This window comes from Stegodyphus dumicola, chromosome 9, assembly GCF_044657685.1.
Source record: "Stegodyphus dumicola isolate Sdum_Otavi_A_Nest chromosome 9, ASM4465768v1".
Taxonomy (NCBI): domain Eukaryota; kingdom Metazoa; phylum Arthropoda; class Arachnida; order Araneae; family Eresidae; genus Stegodyphus; species Stegodyphus dumicola.
The window spans coordinates 30,625,005-30,646,731 of record NC_140776.1 but is presented as its reverse complement, the minus strand read 5'-3'; the positions used below and the strand labels follow the sequence as shown (position 1 = coordinate 30,646,731).

The window sequence follows — 21,727 nt, the reverse complement described above, 5'->3', positions numbered from 1 at the left end:
ACGAATTATTTTGTTATTGACGTATCCCTAATAATTGTTCCTAAAATTCACATCATCTCTTTCACCCCTTCTGGATATCATCTATTCACTTGTTTCCCTTTATAAACTGCGGAAAAAGACACAAAATTGGGTACATCGGAAACATTCTGGGATCGATAGCGGAAGAAGAGCGCATGCGCAATCTTCCTTACGTTACGCTCTTCGCTTTTACTCTCACACACACACTACTCACAACTCGGGCACGTGGCAATGTGGGGGGTAAGAATGTGGGGGAAGGAGGGCACAAAAGCAGAGCAATGTCAGTAGGGCACGAGCGCAGTAAAGGATCCAGCCGGGCGTGCTAACATTCGGAGGGGAGTGGCAGTCACAACAGGTAAACCAGATGGATGAATTTTTCCCCCTCTTCCCCTTCTCTGTGGATTTAACTAAATCTTCTCTTTGCATAATATGAAAACAGTTTTGTCTAAAGCATGCAGATGTAATCGAACTTAATTAATCGTATGTTAACTTTTAAGTTTTGTGTTAGAAGAAATGAAAAATTATTTTTCATTAGAAAATAAGACTAAATTATGATCTTACAAATATATTATAATGATAAAATCCACATGCTATGTTCGGATCGCTTTTAAAATCCATTAAAATGCAGAGAAACCTCTGATCACAAACTTAATTCGTTTTTGAAGGCCGTTCGAGAACCGAAATGTTCGTAAACCGAAGCAATTCTCCCCTCAGAAATTTATGTAAAATGAACTCATTTCGTTTCTGGAGCATGGATGATTGCTTTAGGTTAAAATAAGACGCCAAACAATGATTATTGGGGAAGTCAAACAGCAAGAATCAGCGTTATAGTTGTAAATTTTGCAGGACTAGTTTCGGTGGTTTGACTACAGAACCCTCTTCTAAGTGCAAATGCACAACTTCAAGCATTTGCACTTAGGCAGCTGAAGAAGTTGATTCTATAGTTAATTAAACCATCGAAAATAGTCCTGCAAAATGTACAAATATTACGCTGATTCTTGTTGTTTGACTTCTCCAATAAGACGACTGCTCATTTAAACTTTACAACAGTGCTTTGTGCTAAGGTTCGTAATCCAAAACCAATTCAAATCCTTAAGCCCATAGTCTTAAATACATAACAGCCAATATATACATAAAGTAAATGCAGCATTAAACCAGTAAAAGAGAACATTCAGCATTTTCCTGTCTCTAAGCGCCATTCGGTCCTGATTGAGTTTCTATTCAAATTCAAAATATGTCCAATGCAGTTAGCTATTACCTATGTTTTGAAACGTCTCTGAAGTGAGATAATGGCATTGTCATTGAAAGTGCTAATGCTGAATCATACTACTGCTTTATCTCGTTGAACTCCGTACGTGAAGGGCCCACCAGCGGCCGAGCGGTAAAGTAGCTGAACACTGGTAGTTCGGTCCGAGGTTCGAATCCCGCGAACGGGCTGGCTGCATGGGCGTTTTCGTGGTTTTCCCCATGTGTAACGTGTATACGAGCCAGTTTTCCTTAGAAAGTCCTCCACGAAAGGCATCCCTCCCTTTAGGCAGATAGCCCTCGAGGCTTTGCCATAATCACACACACACACCGTACGTGAAAACTTTTCAGCTTTACCATATTTTGCATAAATATATTGTGGAACTGAAATTATGTCAAGATGGGTTTTATGATCCTCTATTACCTTCTCCACGTCTTCATTGTTGACTTCTTAGCTCATGTTTTTGCCTAAAGACACAAAATCATTATAACAAAAAAGTGTGTGTGAGTGTAAAGGTGCGTATATCCTCTGCCTGCAGCCTAATCAAGCCATAGTTTCTTTGCCTGCAACATAATTTGTTTGTAGTATCCTAGCTCATTGTCTCTGCCTGCAACCTAATCCGGCCATAGCGTCCTTGCCCATTATCTTTGCCTGCAACCTAATCTAGTCATAGTTTCCTTGCCCATAGTCTTTGTCTGCAACATAATCTGCCCGTAGTGTCCTTGTCCATTATCTCTGCCTGCAACCTAATCTGGCTATAGTTTCTTTGGCCACAGACTTTGCCTGCAGCATAATCTGCCCGTAGTGTCCTTGCCCATTCTTTCTGCCTGCAACCTAATCTAGCCATAGCGTCCTTGCCCATAGTCTTTGCATGGAACCTAATCTGGCCATAGTTTCCTTGCCCATAGTGTTTTTCTGCAAGCTAATCTGGCCATTTGCCTGAAATTTCATCTGTCCATAGTCTCCTCTATAGAGAATTCTAAAGTCATATATTGCCAAGATTTATTAATGAGGTAAAACAATGGAAAATATTAAAATGGTGCTTCCAGAGATCCCTGAGAATTAATTATGTGGCCCAAGTTAACGCAAAACATTCTTGTAAATCATATCTTGATAATTTCTGTGCTCGTAAATAGAGACGAGGCTTTTTTTATTTACATAATTTGTTCCTGAGATGAGGCGTCCTTTATCCAAGGTTCACGCTAAATATGCTATCTTATTCATGTAATTAGACTTCTGCTCTCTTTAGTACTAGATAATCGTAATTAATTAAGTAGATTTGATTGCTTAAAGAGGAGAGAAAATAATGATAAAAAAGTGTTTAGAGAGAGAAATAGAATCATAATGAAATGGAATAGTTGCACGCCAAAGCAAAATTTAAAATTATATAAAAAAGCAGCATTATGTTGGGGTACGTTTTAAATAAATTCTATTGATTTTAAGGGTGATCAAACACGGGTTTCTTCTTCAGGAGCAAAAACACTTTTAAATCTTTTTTTTTTTTTTTTTTTTTTTCTTCTGAGGAAGAGAAACCTGTGTATGATCACATTAAAATCGACAGAGTTTTAATATAATGGATTATTTCACATGTTGCAAAAATGCACTGAAAATGTAAAATATCATGCTTTTCTATTCTGTTCAGATTCAAAGGCACGAATCTAAAATATCGTGCTTTTCTATTCTACGAAGCCATAACATTCCATCGGTCTCTCAAATAAAGGTTGAGAATTTCTCTCATATTACCTTTGAACATCTCAGTTTAAAAAGTTATTTAAAGAAGTTTAAACTTGTTCCAAATGGGCTTTGCTGCGGAGGCAGTGCCGAAGAAAATGTTGACCATATTCCTCTCAGCTATATTCGTCATGTTACCGCATTGGATTGAATTGGATTATTCAATTATGACAAAGCATATGAGGGCTATCTGCCTAAAGGAAGGGATGCCTTCGTGGAGGGCTTTCTAAGGGAAACTGGCTCGTATACATGTTACACATGGGGAAAACCACGAAAACTCCCATGCAGCCAGCCCGTTCATGGAATTCGAACTTCGGACCGAACTACCAGTGCTCAGCGTCTTTACCGCTCGGCCGCTGGTGGGCCCCGTCATATTACCGGAACAAAGATTCTACAAACGCATTAAAAGCTTTTGCCAATATCTAAGGCAGGGCTAAAAAATTGCTTTTCCGAAATTTGTTTTCGGTTTAGATATTAAATTGTTTTATTTATAATTCTATTTTATTTCATTTGTTTTATTTTTTAGCTCAAAGGGCGTTAGCTCAGAAGGGCTTTAATTTCATTTTGGCATTTTGCGTTGAGAACTCTAAATAACGGTTCAAATTTCTAATTGCTGCCACCAAATATTATTAAAGAAATTAAATAATGAAGAATCTGCATAAATGTGTGTATGTTTCTTGCATTGTGCTAAAGCAACGGGACCTAAAGCTATCAAATTTTGAATGAGGTAATCTTCTACCGAATATGGGCATGTGGAAGACTTAATTTCGAATTTGAAATTTGTTTTATTATCGATTTCATATTTTGTAACACTTCAACAAATTTTTTATTAACAAACTTAACGATTTCAAAGCGGGCAATGGCAAAACTGTATGGGGGAAAAACAAACATTTTTATCTCCAACGCGCAAGACTGTGTGTCTGAAATTCTAAAGGTATGTTCATTTTAAAATTATTTTGCGATATTGCTGTTGAAATGAATTTTATGGTTTAAGTGCAAAGAATGTTTATTAAATAAGGTAACACAAAAGGTTAAAAATGCCCCTTTGTTTTTATTTTATTTTTGTTTTGTAATTGTACTTTTTCTAGTGGTAACTTAGCACTAAGATTGCTTTTTATTCTTTTATGTAAACCTGGTGGCATAACTCCTTCAATAGAAGAAGGTTTGGGCTTTCTAATAAATTCGAATTTAAATGTAGTGAATGAGCATGCTACCGAAATGGTATAATTAAAGAAATATATAGCTTAGCTCTTGATTTGTGCTGGTGCTGTAATTTGTGTGATTAGTCTTTGAACATGGAATATGATATGAATTCCTGGGTTTTTATATTTTTGTAAATCAGGATAATTGTAGATTTACACCAAAGGTAGGGAAGACAGCCTGAAATCCAGATTTTGTTGAAGAGCAAAAGAATCGATTCAAGAGTTCCAGGGTCCAAGTGCATGATGAATTCAGAGAATACGTTGTCCTAATCCGGGACTTGCGTATTTTGTAGCTCTTGAGCGAACTCTTCAGTTCAGTTGAGCTGATGGGAGCGATGAAAATATGCACACTGATATATGTTGAGAACCCTAACTTTGCTCTATATCTTAATTTTTGAATAATTACCCTAGATTATCGTCTGGTTATGGGTTCTTTTCTCTGTGAGTCAGGAAAAAAACCGCAAAAGAATCAGCTATTTCTTTATCAGAGGCTAAAGTTTTGTTCTTAAAAAGAAATGGCCGTTTAGAGTCCTTATTGTAACCATCCCTAATCTTCGCTAAAAAGCTAAAAGTTCTTTTTCCGTACCTTTGAAAATCAAGATTTAAAATGAATTCTCCAAACGTAGTAATTTTCCATGTAGTAAAGTTTTCTTTTTTTTTTTAAACTACTTCCTGGCGTCTCCAGGCCTGAACGTCCTGCGTACGTTCGCTCATTTCTGCATGATGTCTGAATCTATCTCGCTTCATCTTTAGATTCATTAAATTAGTTGACCAGAAACATTTATATCTTGAGACTCTTGCAATTGTTTCCTTCGCACAGCAGAGGATTTTTGCCAAATGATCTCATATACATCATCTTCATTATAAATGAGTTCAAAAGGCTTTGTATTTAACAGGTTCTCCACTTCCTTGCCGACATGATTTAAATTACCGTGACTCCATCTTGGTGAATGGGCGTTCATTGGTCTTCCTTGTAGCATCAAGAAATGAAAAGTTCGGGGTACTTGAAGGTGTGGAGAATAGATGGAGTATACTTTAAAATGCCTATCAGATTTCCATGCATCTAAAAGGGATATTTCGCTTTGTCGTTGCTGGAGCCCATCTGTCTCACAATTTTAAATTCTGCAGTAAGGTGTGACATCACACCAATTAAAATACCACTGGCCAATTTTCTGGCCTTGAGAATAATATAAGTCACAGATCCCTTAAAAAGGTAAAATTAAGTATTATCGTGAGACAAAGCTGCTTCCGTAATAATAAAAACGTTAATATATTTTACCCTGGTAAGTATTTAATAACTCCTCCCTCTTGCTTTGGGACATGCTACTTGCGTTCCGTTGCAGTACTCTAAGAAATTCACATTAACAATCAGACTGAATGCCTTATTTGTAAATCATTTTGCCATACAAGACGTTGCCCAGAGTGCACCACGAGGAGGTAGGTCTATGTTGCACTTCGTCCAATATGAAGATAATGAAGATATAATGTTATGACAGGGATAAAGTGAGTAGGAACATCTGAACTGTTTTAATAGCGATCAGAACCATGTTCTAATACATTGCGAATGGACTGGACATCAGGAATTCACTATTAATTTGACCAGTATTAAGATAATGTTTCATTAGCAATCAGAACAATGTTCTTTCACACTGCCAAAGAATTGAACATCAGAACTTCATCATTAATTTGTCCAGCAGGAACATAATGGAAGATATTTTTACGAAAGTCCAGGCGCGGTGGGATAGCTTCCTAGCAAAGCAGTTTTAGAGTTGCCATAAAATGGCAAAAGAAGGCAGGGTTGCCACATTTGGCGAGAAATCGCCCATTTGGCGACATTTGGTGGCAAAATTGTCGATCTGCCATAGACAAATGGAGAACCTTCTGGAACGAGTTCTTACTGGTTTAGCCCAGAATGTTCTCGAGCAAAAGCCAAAAGCTATATAAACCCTGCTGATACGCAGCGAGTCAGTATCGAGTTAGTCAGTCCGTGCGGAATCGATCGAGTTGACAGTCGGTCAGCGAGTGCCGAGTGGGTCGTTGAATGAACCGAAAGAGTCTGTTAGTGTATCGCGGTTAGTGCATCGTCGAGAGAGTGTGTTGAGCTTCGAGAACGACTGAACCAAGGAGTCGGGTGAATGGACTGGACATCGGGACTTCTCTATTAATTTGAGCCAGTATGAAGATAATGGAAGATATGATTGAAGGACAAGCGTTAAGTGAATAGGACACCTAGACTGATTTATTAGCAATTAGAACCATGTTCTATAGCACTGCTAACTGTCTGGACATCGGGATTTCATCCTTAAGTTATCTAGTATGAAGATCATGGAAAATATAATGATAGGACATGAATAAATGAGTAGGACACCTGGACTGTTTTATTAGCATAAGAACCATGCTCTATTGCATTGCGGATGAAGTGAACATCAGGACTTCGCCATGAACTTGTCGGGCAGGGAGGTATAATGGTAGGACAGGCGTAAGTGAGTTGGACACCTAGATAGTTTTATTAGCAATCAGAACCACGTTCTATCACACTGCGAATGGACTGGACATCAGGAATTGTGTGTTAATTTAACCAGCATGATAAAGTCAACGATTTGACAGAGAGCATTGGCAACTTGTACGGAATAAATACTTTTATCTCCAGCTTGCGATACTGTCTATCGGAAATTCTGGAGATATGCTGTTTTTAAAATTTTGTAATTTTGCTGTTGAATTATGTACGACTTAAGCGGGAAGTAAATGATGCTTAACGATAAAGTTAAAAAGGCAAAAAAAAAAAAAAAAAAATCTGTTAGCAGGAGTGAGTGTAAAAGCAGACTGGTACAGAAAGAGCGTAGAAAACTTTAACAAACCAGTTGGGCTACTGTTAAAATCTGGAATTTTTTAATACCTCTCCAAATCTTGTGTAATACTGTGTGGTGCACATGGAGCTCAACTATTTTTAAAATAAAATAAAAAAATTAAATGCTCTTTTTAAAGGAAATATATACATTCCCTTTAAAAAGTATTTAAGATAATTTGTATGCTATAATATACGATTATCACAGACAAAAAATAAATAGTGTTGTGCATAAAATACGTCTAAAATCTTTTTTATTGAGAAATTATTTTTGTTCAAATTGTAAAAGTTTCTAATTCGTCTTGAAAAAAAGAAGAACATAAATTAAAAAGTTCCCTCTTTAAGTATGAAAAGCACGTAAATTTAATGCATGCTTAAAGTATGAACTTTTCAGTGTCTTCTAATTAGAATGTGAAACAAAGATGATTTGTTTTATACTTGCTGTCACTCGCAGAATTTGTATCTGGTTCGTTTTCATGTTATTAGCCTTATGAATACTTATTCTTCCATTACAAGATAATAAAATACCTCAGCTTAAAATTCGAAACATGGACTGTTTAAATTATGAAACATGGTGAGAATACGTTAACATATCAGGATCTTCTTTGACTTTCTTTTCGTACCATTGCATCTTTACGCTTGGCCAATTACGCTTGAAATGTATGAAATATTTACCGATGAAAAGAAGAGCTTGTTGATCTGAGTTCATAAAACAAACCTATGATGCGATTCTTTTACTTTAACAATCCTATTTCTTTGACAGTTATTTCGAATATTTTACCTCTCACGAATTCTGATTTTTATCTTCTCTTTCACAGAGTTATATCCCACAAACTGGACAAGACTACTAAGTTGTCTATTTATTTTCTTTTCTATTTTTGTTTAAAAAAAAAAAGAATAGGTAGCAAAGATAAGTTTCTTTCTTCGATCAGGCTAAGCACGTTCATTCCACAGTATGTTTCTTTTAAACACCTCCTATCCAAGTAAATTTTTATTTCAGCATTTAATTTTATATTATTTAATTTATTGATCTTTTTAGGATAAAACATCTTGAGAAACTAAATTAATATCTACTTTAAACAAGAGGAAAAGGTATGTGTGATAATACGTCCCCCACTAAAAGAAAAAAAAAAACAAAAGAAAAAGAAGGAAAGAAAAATCTAAAAGCTTTCAGATTTTACATTACCCCCAAAGGGGCGTGATTTTTGTATCTTTTGCTCTCTAAACATTTACAGCGTGCGAAAGATACATAAATCAGTTCATTCAGTGAAATGAAGTAAACTCTCCTCAAATCACTGAAAAAATAAATAGTCTAAAACATGTATAAAAAGACTGGAATGTTCACAAATTATAAAAGACGTGAATGAGAAAAGTAGAAGCTTCCTAAAGAAATAAGTAAAATACTCGAAACTGAAGTTCTGTAGGCAAACCTGAATGAAATAGTGGATAGCAGAATCTTATAGTTAAAACGTAAAGTTTCTGAAAATATTTGTTTACATATAAAATGAACTCAATAGACGAGAGTAAAACAAAGATTTATATATATCAATTAATTAAAACTGAATTAAAAATATCATGATTTTTAATTCATTGATATATATATTAATGAATTAAAAACACTGATATACTAATTAATTTTAAACCACAATTTGTTGATCATGACTTGAATTTTCAGTTTATTTTCTGTTTATGTGAATGTGCGTTTCTGAAATTTTTTGCAACAAATTTTTCTTTCTTTTGATGAAACTCCAGTGCTGAAAGTTTTGCACTTGAAATATATCTTTATTAAAATCATAGTTAAATTTGAAATTATAGATCGAGGAGGCTTGAAATATAGCTGAAGAAGGTTTAGATCTGAAGATTTTGGATATGTCATCTGTGTCAGTTTTATCGCCACCAGTTGCCTCAAGCATCATATTTATTAAACATTCAATGACGTCACTGATGGGCTAAACATCTGGTCATCGCGGCAGCATCATTAAATATTACGTAATCAGCGGGAAAACTACAAAATTATATAGCAATGTCTGTTGCTCTTTCTTTGCATGTGCCGGACTATTCCTGCTCTGTTACAGTCACGAAACAGTTAAATAAAAACAAAACTTCCAATACGTATTCCCTCGATATAGTCAGTTTGATAATTATCTCACAGACCTGAATATAGGTTGGCCTAATTTATAGGACTAACTTCCATTTTGAAGACGTTTTGCTTGGGAAAATAACAGCTTGCGCTTTTGTCTGCGTCTCATATAAATTTGATGTGCTGAAAGTGTTTTGAAATAAAGACAGCTAAGTAGTTGATTCTACGTACCATATTCTGAGCTAAAACGAAATTTTTTTTAGTCAAAAAGTTGACAAATACTGAAAAATTAATACATTTTTTCTTTGCACGTATAAGACGATTCTACAAATAGTCCGGCAAAGAATTTTTCGAGCAAGTTGATAGTTTATATTTAAAAATATTGTGTCTATCGTAATACATATTTTTTCTTAACTGCGTAGTACGTATTTTTCTGCATGCTAAAACATTGGTTTACTAAAGTTAAGCACATAATGCAAATTATTAAAATCTTCGTATTTAAATTTAAGCGGTTGAAAACCGGGGCGGATGCAAACGTTAGTATGCAAATATCGCATGTTACAGCCAGTCAAAATTAACTACCTGAACATACGCTAATTAGGTAGTCGTTGAAGATTGGCATTCTGAAGGTTGTTAAGGAATTCATTTAAAAGCTGATATGAACCGTTTATGATTCGCAGGATACTTGTTGATGATGCTCTATGTCTAAATAAAGATGAATGATCGTGTGCGCTGGGATATTATCAAAAGCATTACAACAGAACAAGCAGTCAACGATGTGGCTCTTTTCTTTTGGCATTGATCATTCGGTAATTTGCCGAATGTGGAAAAAATCCCAAAACACTCAAACAGTTGTCCAGAGACCTGTGCCAGGTCGATCAAGGTTTACTATCCTATCTGAAGATAGATATATTGCTGCAGTAACCAAGCGAATCAACGAGCGACTGGTACATCCATGGTTGCAGCGCCACGTGGTTAGTCAATAGCTGCCATTACTGTGCTGTAAGATTCACATGAAGAGACTGTATATCGGAGTACCAAGTTTTTTTACTCCACAAACCGCCTAATCGAAAGAGGCTAGATTAAAATAGTGTCGTCAGCATCTCATTTGGGCTGTCAGATTGGCGCCAAGCCTGATCACAGACAAATATAGATTTGTTCTGGAATGACATGATAAGCGTACAAGGGTCGGAAAGAATGAAGCACAGTAGAACTCCAATTATCCGAATCAATTGAAACCGAACCTCCATTCGGATAATCAAAAATTCGGATAATTGGATTTGTTTCCGAAGAAAAGGTCTACGTCACTTTATTTAATTACTGTATGTAGTGTATGTTGAAAATGAGAGACAAAAACTATTTTTAAAGAAAAAGAGGTTTTAATTTATTAAAATGAAAAAGCAACACTTTTACGTACATATTATACAGCTTACCGTGCAATACAAGTACTGAAAGACATTGCTTGCTGATCATTTCGGTCAAAGCAGGCTATTTGACTGTCTTCATTCGTTTTCGAACAGCAAAGTCGCGCATCCGCTTGACAATGATAAGTAACATATGACCACAGTCGGGCTGGTGCTTCGACCTCTTTAGCGCAGTTTCGAGGCCAGCAAACGCTTCACTAGCTGATGGTCCAGTGTCTGCTTCAACTTCGACATTAAGGTTACCTTCTTCTCACACACTTTCAATAAGTTAATCAGCATTTAGAATTTGAAACCCAGGTTCTGACGAATCGCACACCATGCATTCTGCTGTATCCTCAGCACTAAGTTCTGAACATCCAGGAATTTTCAAAAGAATGTATCTTAATTCCTCTAGTGACACGTCATGCTCATCTTCTCCTTGTCTCTTCCCTCTGTCTTTTTCTTAAATTCTCAAAGTGATTCGGATAGTCGGAGTTTGGATAATTGGAGTTGTACTGTACATGGAATCAAGCCCAGAACATCATCGAACATTCAGAACAACATCATGGCGTAAATTGGAATTTTAATAGGGTGTGGCATCCACCTGCACATATTTGAAGAGGGTTCTATGACAGCTGCGCGGTATCGAGATGACGTTCTACATCCCATTACGAGACACTACGCTCCTGCAGTTGGTTCTCATTTCCTCACAATGGATGATAATGTCCGTCCCGCGCCGAGCCAACATCGTTAACAAGTAGTTGGAGTGTGAGGACATTTCTCGTATGGAAGAACCACCATATTCTCCAGAGCTTAATTCCATTGAAAATCTTTAGTACGCTGTCAAATGTATTGTCTCTGCCCGTTAGCCAGTCTCAGATAGTTGAAAAGAGCCTTAATGACGGAATGAATGGTCATTGCTAGCATCTGCGATGGTTGATCACCTTACATGGGCGATTGCTGTTAAGTTTGGGTGAAGGTTGGAGTGGTCTATATTAATATAAGTTCTGTTTGTTTGGTTTTAGCTTTAACCATTAATTTGTTATTGACTCATAAGAACAGAATTTATGAATTTATGAATGTTGTAAGGTATTTCGCCCCTTAAAAAAGGGGAGTAAATAAGGTATTTCTCCCACTTCCCTAGCGTGCTTTCGTGGTGTGGCTCTGCACGCTGGGCCGGTATTCCAGAGGTCCGTGGTTCGATTCTCGGCGAAAGCGTTTGCTCATTTTTCATCTTTCTGGCCTCCAAAAAAATCCTAATGCCTCTACAGTGGCACCCGAACTAAAAGGGTGTTGGATGAAGTTTCTCCACACTCAGGATTTGGCGATTGGGTCCCTAAAAACCCCAGTCGCCCTTTAAAAAGGGGAGTATGTAAGGTATTTCTCCCGCTTTCCTAGCGTGCCTTCATAATGTAGTGCTTCTGCACGCTGGGCTGGTATTTCAGAGGTCCGTAGTTCGATTCCCGGCGAAGGCGTTTGCTCATTTTTCATTTTGTCTGATTCCAAAAAATACCTAATATCTCTACAATGTGACTCAAATGCGACTGAATGTAAATCATATAGTTTAAATATATTAAATATTGTTTTCATCTTTGTTATAATGCTTGCTTTCTTTCATGTATAAATACTTTCATGTGCAATTTGGTGTCAATCAAAAGTTTACTTATTATTGTTGTTGATTTTACTGTTAGGCGGTTAAACTTTTTGAAGCCAGTGTATTGCTGAAGCATTTTTGCCTCACGACCTAGATGCATGTAGGTGCTATTTAACGCAGTAATTAATGTAATTAATTTCTTAAAAAAGAGATAGAAGGAAAGAATAACATAGAAGAAAATTGTAATATAATAATAAAATTCAAACATTTATATTAAACAGCTAATTATAGGTAAATTTGCATAGCTAAGTAAAAGATTAGTAAGTTTATATAATTGAGCAATAATTGTTGATAAATTTATACAGTAATTAGGTAATACAACAAGCAGAACTTGAAAATACTTTTCGCGAAGTAGCAAAAATTGTCTTCTTTCCTATTAATTGGTTAACCACGACGACATTTTCAAAACCATTTCCTTAAACTCTTCGAAAACGTGCGTTCTTAAAAATGGATGGAACTCTAGTTCCGAAGACTGTGACTCAGTTATAAGTTCTGATGACTATGACTCAGTTATAATACATACTCTCCAAACCGTTACTTTTTTTTTAATGCAGCTATTAGAGTTATTGTCTGAAGGCTTTAACACTGCAATCGAATTTAACAAAATAGTACTTCATTTAAATAGTAAAAATAGTTCGATCACTTATAATTATGGTATTTATCTAAGAGTCGTAAGTCGTAAAGCTGAGCTAATACTAATAAGGAAAAAAAGAATAAAGCAAAAATAAAATCTTCCCTATATTTTGAGGGAAAACATTCCTCAGCTTTAAAACATACGAAATCAAAAACTCTTAATTGCATCTCCTTTTTATGTGTCTGACAAGGAAAAACAATTTTCTAAGAACTAAATGTTTCACAAGAAAAAGTCTGGTATGTCAGATAAAAAATCCGAAGGAGGATTGAAAAATATATCTTCGCAAATAATTTCAATTCGAAAAGGATATATCTCAAAATGCGCTCTTAAACTCAGAAAATGGCATTTAATCTTAGCGAATTTCATTGCGAAATTTGAAATATTAAAAAATAAGTAGCTAAGAAGAATCCAGCCAATTAGAGAATACTTTTCAAACTAGAAAACCGAAGATAAATAGATTTCACAAGATAGTAAATTTGTTGAAAATTAGGAGCTTAAAGAAACTATTTTTAGCTCATTTTCAATAACATGTCGTTAAGCTGATGGGTATGTAGAGGAGACAAATATTTCTGTTTTTCGAGATCAGAAATCGACTAATGCCCTTGGATGTGTCTCTATGGTAACTGACACTTCCAAATCTAAGCTCACTTTCTAAATATAGATAGAACTAGCAGCTTTCTCAGGAATAGCCTATATTATCCATTCTTCGTATGGAGACTGACCTTCGATGCTGGCAGTTTGAACATAAAGGCTATTTTTCTTGGATTCTAAGTGGAAACGATTTCTTATTTCTCTTTCCTAAGACTGAGAAGCGTTAACGGAATGATATGCTTTAGTAATATGAAGAGAGGATATGTAGAGAGCCCTCGGGTACAGGAAAGCTTTTGTTGTTTCAGCTTCCACTATAAATGTTAGTATTTTCTTATTACCTTTATCGTTTTCAACTCTGTCACATTTTACAATTTTTGCTATCAGCAATTGCTCTTAAGAGTAAGATTATCAAACAGTATTTGAAACTCATATAAAAGTTTTAAATATTATTGAAGAATTTTTAAGTGATGAACAGATGATGTTTAAAGGTATTAAAATAAATTTTAATAAAGGTATTATTAATTAAATTCAATGACTAATACAGTTTCTATATAAACTATATGTTTTAGGTTATATTTAAAATGCCATTTTGTTTTTCAAAAATCTTTTTCAGAAATTAAATTTGCTAAAATAGGAAACCGAAAATAAATTTTAGAGAGATGTTCATTCTAATGAGATTTGACTCTTAATGTCAAGAGCTGCTCTTGACTTAACATCAATAATTGAGCTCCACTAATAGAAAAATTATGGTATAATAAAACGTACTTCTTTTTTTGCCTAGTACCCACATTGTTTTTTCATCGCTTAATTTAATATTTCTTAACTCATGTCCACGTCCTGGTATAACATCTTTACTCCAATATTAATGTTCAAGTCGTATGTTTTAGAACATGAATGCTGGAGACGTTTCGGGGATCATAATCTTACCGCTGTAGCGATTGTCTGTAGTTACTGACTAAACTCTCCTCGCTGTCATGTCTTTTTTATATCACCACTGTTTATACTTATCATAGGCTTAAATTTCCCTGTCACTTTTGACAGAAATGTGTTAGCTAAAGTAGCAAGAGAAGAATAGGAAAGTCATAAAATATAGCACATGACGTAAGATATCGCATGATTTTTATGACGTCATAGTTACCCATATTCATATCATCTCTAACATTATCACAAATTCAGTCGTCATTGGTTTTTGTAATTTACAGACTGTAATTAGATTCTTAGTTGTATAACACATATTTCTCCTCAACTAAAAATATCTCGGGGCCAATAATTCAGACAATTAAATATAATGAGCACAAATTTAATTAACACACACACACACAAAAAGAATAAGAGTGGGAGAGTTTTTAAGCTACATTGCTCGCGCGAAGCGTTCAAGTCCTAACTAAAGTTTGTTGTGTCACATCACCCGTAGAAAGAAAAGTATGTTTGTCTTTTGGTGAATGCCACATCACGTGACCTAGAGTAGGTGCTCCGCTTGAAGAATAAATCCCGCCATCTGTTACCTCTTCCCCCTCATGCCGCATAAGTTGTCCTCAATTTACGGCTTGCTCTTGGCCGCTGCTTTCTGGTAAGGACAACTTATCCATCAAGTTCAGGAACTTAGGAACTTTTCTGGTTCTACCTCTTCCTCGAATCAGGAATAACGGAGAATTTTGCCCTTCATATGGCCACAGGGCAGATACATGGCAGTCACCTATGGAAGAAAAAGGATCATCAGTAGCAGAAATTAATGCAAATCTTGCGCGCTTACGTTGCAACTCTTTACGTTGACTGAGCGTTTGGACACGATATCGCCAACAAAGCTAACTTTGGAGCAGGCACGGAAAGGTATTAATTTTAATGTATTTTAACACAGCACGAGTATACTGCTCACAGTCTCTGGATATATCACCACATTTTCCATATATGTAACACGTCTTCATGTGCTTTTTGCAATCTCGGGCAATGTACATTTTATAGTCCTGGGCAACGTAACCAGCTTTTCCACAGTTCTAACATTCACTGGAATTTATGATCTTTCTTACCACTTCTTTCTTTAGTGGAGATATACGATGTCTTGGAACTATGACAGAAGGCTTGCCACTGGTGTTAATAGTATAATGTTGGACTTCGGGAGTAGGTTCTTTCCCTGCCTGAATGATACTTGAACCCAGCAGATGTTTCTCTTCACTTTCTCTTAATCGAAAAGTATTGAATTCCGCATTATTTTCTGGACTCTTTGAAGGTTTGAAAACGTCATCACTAAAGCTAAATTTTTGTTTAGGATCGTCATGGAAATACCATCCATTATTTGCAAGGTCTAAAACAGGTCCAGTGCTACGTAAAAATTCAGTTCCTAAAAACGTTCTGTTATCTTTTACCTTATGTAAAGTAAATGAAGTTATTGGGAACGATCGTCCTTCAATTTCAAAAATCTACTTGAGTAGTACAATCAATCCTCTGTTTCCTTCTGGAGAACATGAGGGTAATCGATACATTGAAAAGTATTGAATTACGCATTATTTTCTGGACTCTCTGAAGGTTTGAAAACGTCATTACTAGAGCTAAATTTCTGTCTAGAATCGGCATGGAAATACCATCTGTTATTTGGATGATCTAAAACAAGTCCGGTGCTACTTAAAAATTCAGTTTCTAAAAGCGTTCTATTATCTTTTGCTGTAGGTAACGTAAACGATTCAATTTCAAAATATCCTTGAGTTGTATAATCCTCTGTTCCTTCGTATAATCCTCTGTTTCCTTCTGGAGACCATCGGTGAGGGTAACATTCACATTGGTTTTCCCAAATCCTATTGCTCTTTCTCTCAGAAGACGATATAATGTTTCTCCTGCTATAGTGCGTATGGCTGTAGTGTCAGCGCATACAATTCCGATTAACCCGTTTATTTTTACTCTCAAAAGAGTCCTCTGGTGTTCCTTGACAGGGACAGCCCGAGCTCTAATCTAATCAGCAAGTGCTTTCTTGGGAGGAGAGCAGACGGGGCATTTAGCCGTAATAAAGCCTGACTTTCCACATGCATAGCAACTGACAGGTGGTTGATCTCCATTTTTCCCGTTATCTTTTGATGAGACGTTATGTTCTTCATAATCTGGAAGGACTTTCTTCTTAATCTGATCTGCCAGTCTGCTCAAACATCGTGAATTTTGATTCTTTAAGCCACCCATCGAATAGTTAAGTCAAAATAAAAGTCTCTCTAGGTGTTTTCTGGATTCTTCTCATGTTGCGTAAACAGTTGTCGAAATTTCTCAGCACTCAGTTTGAAACACTTTAAGAGAATGTGTCTAATTTTCTGATAATCCTGAGTATCATCAGAAGATTCTTTTGCAATTAGTTTTGCAACATCTGTTAGCATAAGATCAACAAGATAGAGTACGCATTTTAAAATTGAAATATTCAGAAGGGTTAATTGCCTCTCAAACAAGTACAGAAAATAGACTCATATCGGCTGTTTTAGGATCAAAATTGGGAAATTAACTTTTTCAGTTCAAACGTAAGCATTTCTGTGTCTACAGAAGAATATAACGTTGTAGCCTCCGCTTTACAAGCTGTAATACCAGATTGTAACCTTAATTTCTCTAATTTAAAAAAAAAAAATGTTCATTTTTTTTTTTCGTAAACTTTGCGACTTACGTGGGACTAGTGATAATAGCATTATTTATCTCAGGAATTTAAAAATTTTCCTCTATCACTACACCTAGTGTCTCCGCTAGTTCAATTAAAACCTGTTTCTTCCTTTTGCTAAATAAGCCATGCTTAAATTAAAGTTGATAAGTTTCCTTAAAATATACGCCCTATAACTTTTTTGGTGGGTCGTGTGTGCCTTAATGCAGTGATATAATTAAAGAAAATAAGAGTAGACAATCTCCTATAACAAAAGAATATATTAAATACTAAATTACAATTTAAATTACATTGCAGAGATCAACGCAGAGCTCGGAACACAGTTCATGCTACCGTCGCGTACAGTTGTCTGACGAGAAGTCTGAGTGAGTAATGACGTCGCTTTGCTGCTCCGATTAAGAACTGGATTTTACACGTGGCGCCATCTCATGAACAGAAGTTGAAGTATCTGTCGGAACGCCACAGTACTCCCCCCCAAGTACCATCGGTACGTTATAAGTACTTTGGGTTAAATTTAACCTTTCTTCCAGATCTAGTAGTTTTAGGTTGCTCTTTAACGGGATGTAAGCTTTCTTCCGGGAGTGATGTTGATGAGGAAGTTGTTGGATCTTGCATTAGAAATGCTGGTTTGAGACGATCGATTCCAATCACTGATTGTTTGCCATTGCAGATGATGGTGAAATGTTTCGATGTTCGTTTGACAACTTTGAATGGACCATCGTATGAAGGTGTTAAAGTTGGCTTAATTGCATCGTTGCGCACGAATACGTGCGAAGATGTCTCAAGCGCAGGATGTACAAAATAGCTTGGCTGGTTATGGGAAGATGCTGGGGTTGGCGAGATATTGCTCATGGTCTCACGTAAACGTTGAAGGAATGTTGGAGGGTCGATAACTGGAGTAGATTCTGGGTGAAAGAATTCACCTGGCAGACGGAGGGTTGCACCATATAACATTTCAGCACAAGTGCTACCAATGTCTTCTTTGAATGCTGTGCGAAGACCAAGCAAGACTAGAGGTAAGGCTTCTGTCCAGTGTGTGCTACTGTGGCACTTCAGACCTTGTTTGAGAGATCGGTGAAAGCGTTCCACCATCCCATTTCCAGATGGATGGTATGGTGTTGTGCGAATATGGCGAATGCCAAGAAGAGAGGTGAGGGATGCGAACAAGTGACATTGAAATTGTCGGCCTTGGTCAGTAGTGATGGTGGTAGGCATGCCAAATCTTGAAAGCCACTGGGAGATGAATGCTCGAGCTACAGTTTCAGCCGATATATTTTCAATAGGAATGGCTTCAGGCCATCTTGTGTACCGATCAATACAAGTGAGGAGGTAAGTGTAACCATTTGAAGGAGGCAATGGGCCAACCAAGTCTAAGTGCACATGATCAAAGCGTCTTGCTGGAAGGTTAAATTGTTGAATGGGGCTGTGAGTGTGACGGGATACTTTACACCGTTGACATCTAATACATGAACGAGTCCATTCTGTGATGTCTTGATTCATTGCTGGCCAGACAAATCTGTCTGCGATCAGCTTTTTGGTGACACGGATTCCAGGATGTGCCAAATTGTGCAAGGCATTAAACACTTCACGTCTAAAATTGACAGGAATATAGGGACGTATTCTATTGTTCTCTATGTCACAGTAAATTTTAAGCGTTGGATCAATGTGCAGCGGTTGTAACTGAAGGGAGGTTTGTGGATTTGAGATTAGGTTCTTGAGTTCCTCATCATGCAATTGAGCTTTTGCAATTTCAGAGAAATCTGGGGTAGTGAGGTTGATATTGTTTACCCGAGACAAGGCATCAGCGACACAATTATCAGTACCAGAGACATATCTGATATCTGTACTAAACTGGGCGATGAAATCCAGATGTCGAAGCTGACGAGGAGAACATGAGTCAGAGTTTTTTCTAAAAGCGAAGGTTAATGGTCGATGATCGGTGAAAATGATGAAGTCGTGTCCTTCCAAGTTGTGCCGGAAGTATTTAACAGCACAGTACACAGCAAGTAGCTCCCTGTCATATGTGCTGTATTTCCTTTCTGCAGTAGTAAGTTTTCTGGAGAAGAATGCCATTGGGGAAAGTCCTTTAGTGGTATGGGCTTGAAGCACTGCTCCTATGGCCGTGTCAGATGCATCTACCATTATAGAGAGCTGATCACTAGGTGAGTGATAAGAAAGTGTGGCTGCATTTGCCAGATCGTGTTTGCATTGCACGAATGCTGCAGATGCAGATTCAGTCCAAGGTACAGCTCGTTGATCGTTTTTTTTTTTTTTTTTGCTATTCTTCAGAAACTCATGTAGGCAGGCTTGTGTTTTTGCGGCATTTGGCAGAAAGCGTCGGTAGAAATTTAACATTGCTAGAAAACGCTTCAGTTCAGAGATGGTTTTGGGCTGAGGTAGGTCGTTAATTGCTTTGACTCTTTCCGGTAAAGGTTTGACTCCATTCTGGGTGATAAGACATCCAAGAAAGGAAACTGAGGGTTGACCAAGTACACATTTGGATGGATTTAGTTTTAATCCATGATCTTTAAGGCGAGTGAAAATCTGACGCAGATGTTGAAAATGTTCTTCCGCATCTGTAGATGCAACCAGAATATCATCAAAATATGGGATGCAGAAATCAAGGCCAGACAGTATATGAAACGCTGAAATGTTTGGCCAGCATTGCGAAGGCCAAATGGCATATATAAGTACTCAAAGAGACCAAATGGTGTAGTCACTGCGGTCTTGGGCACATCTTCAGCATGCACTGGGATCTGATGATATGCTCTGGCAAGATCGAGGGTAGAAAATATGTTTGTTCCATGAAAAAGATGGGTACAGTCTTGGATATGTGGGACTGGATATCTGTCAGGGACTGTGACGGCATTAAGTCGACGATAGTCTCCACAAGACCTCCAGTCACCATTAGACTTTTTAACCATGTGAAGTGGACTGGCCCATGGACTTTTAGATGGGCGAATGGTTCCCTGTGCTAGCATGAATTCAAATTCTTTGCGAGCAGCTTTTAGCATCTCTGGAGAAAGACGACGAGGCTTGGAAAATACAGGTGGGCCATGTGTTTCAATGTGATGATACACTTCTGGCTGATGAGTATGCTGCCCTGATTTGGATGGGTTTAAAATGTCAGGGAATTCTGCTAATAAGCGATGAAACCGTGTGCTGCCCGATACAACACTTATGTTGGTAGGTACGTTCGATATGTGAGAAGCTTGGCCCTGTGATGTCAGCTGAGTTGTAGCATCAATTAAGCAATTATTCTTGACATCCACTAGAAGGTGGAAATGTGTCAAGAAGTCGACACCAATAATTGCTTGAGTTACATCCGCAATAATAAAAGGCCAGTTGAAAGTCCGGCGCAAGTTTAAATCAAGTGTCAATAGTTTGGTGGTAGGCATGCCAAATCTTGAAAGCCACTGGGAGATGAATGCTCGAGCTACAGTTTCAGCCGATATATTTTCAATAGGAATGGCTTCAGGCCATCTTGTGTACCGATCAATACAAGTGAGGAGGTAAGTGTAACCATTTGAAGGAGGCAATGGGCCAACCAAGTCTAAGTGCACATGATCAAAGCGTCTTGCTGGAAGGTTAAATTGTTGAATGGGGCTGTGAGTGTGACGGGATACTTTACACCGTTGACATCTAATACATGAACGAGTCCATTCTGTGATGTCTTGATTCATTGCTGGCCAGACAAATCTGTCTGCGATCAGCTTTTTGGTGGCACGGATTCCAGGATGTGCCAAATTGTGCAAGGCATTAAACACTTCACGTCTAAAATTGACAGGAATATAGGTTGACAGCCGTAGGTTGCAATTTGGGTACCATTGGCTGCATACAGTACAAGTTTATTAAGTTGGTGAGCATTTGTTTTAGTTCTTGGGAGCACTGATATGTCAGCTCCAGTATCTACTAGAAAACATAACTGAGTTGAACGATCAGCCAGTACTATTCTGTCGATGTGGCGGACATTCTGTTGGCCAGCAGAAGACCGCCCATTTAGTTTCCCGCTTGTTCAAAAGTGCATGGAGGGGCACACTTGCGAGCTTGAGAGCCAAAATTCATATGATAAAAACATATGCCACTTGTGGGTGCTTTGTACTGCGTTCGAGTATTGTGACGAGATCGACTCCTGCTTCGGGCACGAAATTTATTACGTGGGCCCTGATTTGATCGATTGTATCTCTGTGAAGCATGAAGACTTGTAGAGAGTTCAGATAATTTTTTTGTCAATTCAGCCACTTGTTGTTCGAGGGATGAACTGGAAGGTGCAGCATTAGCAGCACTGACATAAGCTGGAGTAACAAGTTCATTAATTTTGTCAGCCATTGCTGCTAAACGGGTTAGATCTTCATTGGAAGCAGCAAGAATTATTTGTATGTTATTAGGGAGACGCGAAAGCCATAGTGACTTCAACAAGTCATCACTAAAATGGCTTCCTGCCAGATCACGCATTCGTGACAGCAAGTATGAAGGTCGCTGATCTCCAAGTTCAAGTCCTTGTAGTAAAGTACGTATTTTTGAAGATTCACTTTCTGAATAGATTTCAATGAGCCGCTGTTTCAGTTTGGAGTATTTATCGCAATCAGTTGGTTTGAGAATTAAGTCATGCACTGAATTCAGAATATCAGACTCAATTGCTGCAACTACATGGTTGAATTTTGTAGAATCCTCACTAATGCGAACGATAGAAAATTGTGC

At 37.2% G+C, this 21,727-nt stretch overlaps 1 protein-coding gene across 2 annotated transcripts in view; it reads left to right on the top strand.

The window, feature by feature from the left end:
* LOC118183158 (solute carrier organic anion transporter family member 74D-like) overlaps positions 1 to 21,727 on the top strand; it is a 501,251-nt gene that overhangs the window by 51,713 nt on the left and 427,811 nt on the right. The window contains exon 1 of one of the 2 annotated variants that reach the window (XM_085823325.1): positions 343 to 373. The exons of the other annotated variant lie outside the window; for it this stretch is intronic. The gene's annotated coding sequence lies outside the window, so the exon portion shown is untranslated. Of the gene's footprint in view, positions 1 to 342; positions 374 to 21,727 lie in introns of those variants that run through there. 2 annotated transcript variants of the gene reach the window in all.